Genomic DNA, 5,600 nt, shown 5'->3' with positions numbered 1-5,600 from the left:
AAGGAGTACTATAGGTGTCTCCAAAGGTACATGTTGGGTTGGTGTATTTCGAGATTAGGTTTTGTCACTCCGATTGTCGGAGAGGTACCTCTGGGCCCTCTCGGTAATGCACATCACTATAAGCCTTGCAAGCAATGTAGCTAATGAGTTAGTTACAGAATGATGCATTACGTAACGAGTAAAGAGACTTGCCAGTAACGAGATTGAACTAGGTATTGAGATACCGACGATCGAATCTCGGGCAAGTAACACACCGATGACAAAGGGAACAACGTATGTTGTTATGCGATTTGACCGATAAAGATCTTCGTAGAATATGTAGGAGCCAATATGAGCATCCAGGTTCCGCTATTGGTTATTGACCTAGAATAGTTCTAGGTCATGTCTACATAGTTCTCGAACCCGTAGGGTCCGCACGCTTAAGGTTTCGATGACAGTTATATTATGAGTTTATGAGTTTTGATGTACTGAAGGAGTTCGGAGTCCCGGATGAGATCGGGGACATGACGAGGAGTCTCGAAATGGTCGAGACGTAAAGATCGATATATTGGACGACTATATTCGGAGTTCGGAAAGGTTCCGAGCGATTCGGGTATTTTTCGGAGTACCGGAGAGTTACGGGAATTCGCCGGGGAGTATATGGGCATTATTGGGCCATACGGGAATAGAGGAGAGAGGCCAAAAGGAAGGAGGCCTGCGCCCCCCCTCTAGTCCGAATTGGACAAGGGGCGCAGCCCCCCTTTCCTTCTTCCTCTCCCCCTCTTTTCCCTTCTCCTACTCTAACAAGGGAGGTGGAATCCTACTAGGACTTGGGAGTCCTAGTAGGACTCCACACTTGGCGCGCCCCCTCCTAGGGCCGGCCTCCTCCCCCCTTGCTCCTTTATATACGGGGGCAGGGGGGCACCCCCCGACACACAAGTTGATCTTCGTGATCGTTCTTTAGTCGTGTACGGTGCCCCCCTCCACCATATTCCACCTCGGTCATATCGTTGCGGTGCTTAGGCGAAGCCCTGTGTCGGTAGAACATCATCATCGTCACAACGCCATCGTGCTGACGGAACTCATCCCGGACACTTTGCTGGATCGGAGTCCGGGGATCGTCATCGAGCTGAACATGTGCTGAACTCGGAGGTGCCGTACGTTCGGTACTTGGATCGGTCGGATCGTGAAGACGTACGACTACATCAACCGCGTTGTCATAACGCTTCCGCTTACGGTCTACGAGGGTATGTGGAAAACACTCTCCCCTCTCGTTGCTATGCATCACCATGATCTTGCGTGTGCGTAGGAAATTTTTGAAATCACTACGTTCCCCAACACCATGTAATTCCGTTGAGATGACACCGTATGAACTATGGTTTAGAGAAACCTAAGCTGTCGTTTCTTGAAAGTTTGGGGCTGCGACGCTTATGTGAAAAAGTTTCGTCCTGATAAGCTCGAACCCAAAGCGGAGAAATACATCTTCATAGGACACCCAAAACAGTTGGGTAGACCTCCTATTTCAGATCCGGAAGCAAAAGTCATTGTTTCTAGAAACGGGTCCTTTCTCGAGGAAAGGTTTCTCTTGAAAGAATTGAGTGGGAGGATGGTGGAGACTTGATGAGGTTGTTGAACCATCACTTCAACTAGTGTGTAGCAGGGCACAGGAAGTTGTTCCTGTGGCACCTACACCAATTAAAGTAGAAGCTTAGGATAGTGATCATGAAACTTCGGATCAAGTCACTACCAAACCTCGTAGGTCGACAAGGATGCATACTGCTTCAGAGTGGTACGTAATCCTGTCTTGGAGGTCATGTTGCTAGACAACAATGAACCTACGAGCTATGGAGAAGCGATGGTGGGCCCGGATTCCGATGAATGGCTCGAGGCCATAAAATCCGAGAGAGGATCCATGTATGAAAACAAAGTGTAGACTTTGGCAGAACTACTCGATGGTCGTAAGGCTGTTGAGTACAGATGGATTTTAAAAGGAAGACGGGCAATAATGGTAAGTGTCACCATTAATAAAGCTCGACTTGTCGTTAAGATGTTTTCCGACAAGTTCAAGGAGTTGACTGCGATGAGACTTTCTCACTCGTAGCGATGCTAAAGAGTCCGTTGGAATTATATTAGCAGTTACTGTATGATTTATGAAATCTTGCAGATAGGATGTAAAAACCATTATTTCCTTGATGATATTCTTGAGGAAAGGTTGTGTGTGATACAACCAAAAGGTTTTGTCAATCCTAAAAGATGCTAACAAGTATGCAAAGCTCCAGCAATCCTTCTAAGGACTGGAGTAAGCATCTCGGAGTTGAAATATACGCTTTGATGAGATAATCAAAGATTTTTGGTTTATACATGGTTTATGAGAAACTTGTATTTCCAAAGAAGTGAGTGGGAGCACTATAGAATTTCTGATGAGTATATGTTATTAACATATTGTTGATCAGAAATGATGTAGAATTTCTGGACAGCATATAGGGTTATTTGAAAAGTGTTTTTCAATGGAAAACCTGGATTAAGCTACTTGAACATTGAGCATCAAGATCTATAAGGATAGATCAAAAAATGCTTAATAGTACTTTCAAATAAATACATACCGTGACAAGATTTTGAAGAGGTTCAAAATAGATCGGTAAAGAAAGAGTTCTTGGCTATGTTATAGGGTGTGAATATTGAGTAAGGCTCAAGACATGACCACGGCAGAAGAGAGAGAAAGGACGAAGGTCGTCCCCTATGCTTCACACGTAGACTCTATAGTATGCTATGCTGTATACCGCACCTGAAGTGTGCCTTGCCATGAGTCAGTCAAGGGGTACAAGAGTGATCCAGGAATAGATCACAGGACAGAGGTCAAACTTATCCTTAGTAACTAGTGGCCTAAGGAATTTTTCTCGGTTATGGAGGTGGTAAAAGAGTTCGTCGTAAAGGGTTACGCCGATGCAAACTTTGACACTAATCCGGATTATTCTGAGTAGTAAACCGGATCCGTATAGTAGAAAAGTTATTTGGAATAGCTCCAAATAGAGCGTGGTAGCTGCATCTAGGAGATGACATAGAGATTTGCAAAGCACACACGGATCTGAAAGGTTCAGATCCATTGACTAATAACCTCTCTCACAAGCGAGATATGATCAAACCCCATGGGTGTCGATTCATTACAATCACATAGTGATGTGAACTAGATTATTGACTCTAGTGCAAGTGGAAGACTGTTGGAAATATGCCCTAGAGGCAATAATAAAATTGTTATTATTGTATTTCCTTGTTCATGATAATTGTCTATTATTCATGCTATAATTGTATTGACCGGAAACCGCAATACATGTGTGAATACATAGACCACAACATGTCCCTAGTGAGCCTCTAGTTGACTAGCTCGTTGATCAACAGATGGTCATGGTTTCCTGACCATGGACATTGGATGCCATTGATAACGGGATCACATCATTAGGAGAATGATGTGATGGACAAGACCCAATCCTAAGCATAGCACAAGATCGTGTAGTTCGTTTGCTAAAAGCTTTTCTAATGCCAAGTATCATTTCCTTAGACCATGAGATTGTGCAACTCCCGGATACCGTAGGAATGCTTGGGTGTGCCGAACGTCACAACGTAACTGGGTGGCTATAAAGGTGCACTACGGGTATCTCCAAAAGTGTCTGTTGGGTTGGCACGAATCGAGACTGGGATTTGTCACTCCGTGAGACGGAGAGGTATCTCTGGGCCCACTCGGTAATGCATCATCATAATGAGCTCAATGTGACTAAGTAGTTAGTCACGGGACCATGCATTACAGAATGAGTAAAGTGACTTGCCGGTAACGAGATTGAACGAGGTATTGGGATACCGACGATCGAATCTCGGGCAAGTAACATACGGATTGACAAAGGGAATTGCATACGGGATTGCTTGAATCCTTGACATCGTGGTTCATCCGATGAGATCATCATGGAACATGTGGGAGCCAACATGAGTATCTAGATCCTGCTGTTGGTTATTGACCGGAGAACGTCTCGGTCATGTCTGCATGGTTCCCGAACCCGTAGGGTCTACACACTTAAGGTTCGGTGACGCTAGAGTTGTTATGGGAAATAGTATGTGGTTACCGAAGGTTGTTCAGAGTCCCGGATGAGATCCCGGACATGACGAGGAGCTCCGGAATGGTCCGGAGGTGAAGATCGGTATATTGGACAAAGGGTATTGGAGTCCGGAATTGTTCTGAGGGTACCAGGTGATGACCAGCGTGTCTGAAAGGAGTTTCGGAGGCCCCGGCAAACGTTGGGGGGCCTTATGGGCCAAGGGGAGAGGGTACATCATCCCACTAAGGGGCTGAGCGCCCCTCCCACCCCATCTCACGTAACCAGGAGATGTGGGGGCGCCACCCCTAGGGCAGCCGCCTCTCCTGGCTTGGGGGGCAAGTTTCCTAGGGGGTGGGGGCGCCAAAACCCATCTAGGGTTTCCCCTATGGCCGCCGCCCCTCCCCTAGGGAACCCTAGGGCGCCTCCCCCTCCTCCCTTCCCCCTATATATAGTGAGGGAGAGAGAGGGCAGCCGCACCCTTCCCCTGGAGCAGCCCTCTCCCTCCTCCAACACCTCCTCCTCCGCCGTAGTGCTTGGCGAAGCCCTGCCGGAGAACCACGAGCTCCATCACCACCATGTCATCGTGCTGTCGGAGTTCTCCCTCAACTTCTCCTCTCCCCTTGCTGGATCAAGAAGGAGGAGACGTCCCCAGGCTGTACGTGTGTTGAACGCGGAGGCACCGTTGTTCGGTGCTTAGATCGGAATCAACCGTGATCTGAATCGCTACGAGTACGACTCCTTCATCCGCGTTCTTGTAACGCTTCCGCTTAGCGATCTTCAAAGGTATGAAGATGCTCATCCTCTCCCTCTCTTGTTGCTAGAATCTCCATAGATTGATCTTGGTGTTGCGTAGAAAATTTTGAATTTCTGCTACGTTTCCCAACATAGGTAAGAACGGTTCTTGCTAGAAGCCCGTAGCAGCCACATAAAACTCGCAACAACAAAGTAGAGGACGTCTAACTTGTTTTTGCAGCGCTTGCTGTGATGTGATATGGTCAAGACATGATGTTATATAAATTGTTGTATGAGATGATCATGTTTTGCAACAGAGTTATCGGCAACTGGCAAGAGCCATATGGTTGTCGCTTTATTGTATGCAATGCAATCGCCATGTAATTGTTTTACTTTTTCACTAAGCGGTAGCGATAGTCGTAGAAGCAATAGTTGGCGAAATGACAACGATGCTGCGATGGAGATCAAGGTGTCACGCTGGTGACGATGGAGATCATGACGATGCTTCGGTAATGGAGATCATGAGCACAAGATGATGATGGCCATATCATGTCACATATTTTGATTGCCTGTGAAGTTTATCTTTTATGCATCTTATTTTGCTTAGTACGGTGGTAGCATTATAAGATGATCCCTTACAAAATTTCAAGGTATACGTGTTCTCCCTGAGTATGCACCATTGCTACAGTTTGTCGTGCCGAGACACCACGTGATGATCGGGTGTGATAAGATCTACGTTCACATACAATGGGTGCAAGCCAGTTTTGCACACGCAGAATACTCGGGTTAAACTTGACGAGCCTA

Source organism: Triticum aestivum, chromosome 7B (assembly GCF_018294505.1).
Source record: "Triticum aestivum cultivar Chinese Spring chromosome 7B, IWGSC CS RefSeq v2.1, whole genome shotgun sequence".
NCBI lineage: Eukaryota > Viridiplantae > Streptophyta > Magnoliopsida > Poales > Poaceae > Triticum > Triticum aestivum.
Note: the sequence above shows the minus strand (reverse complement) of the source record.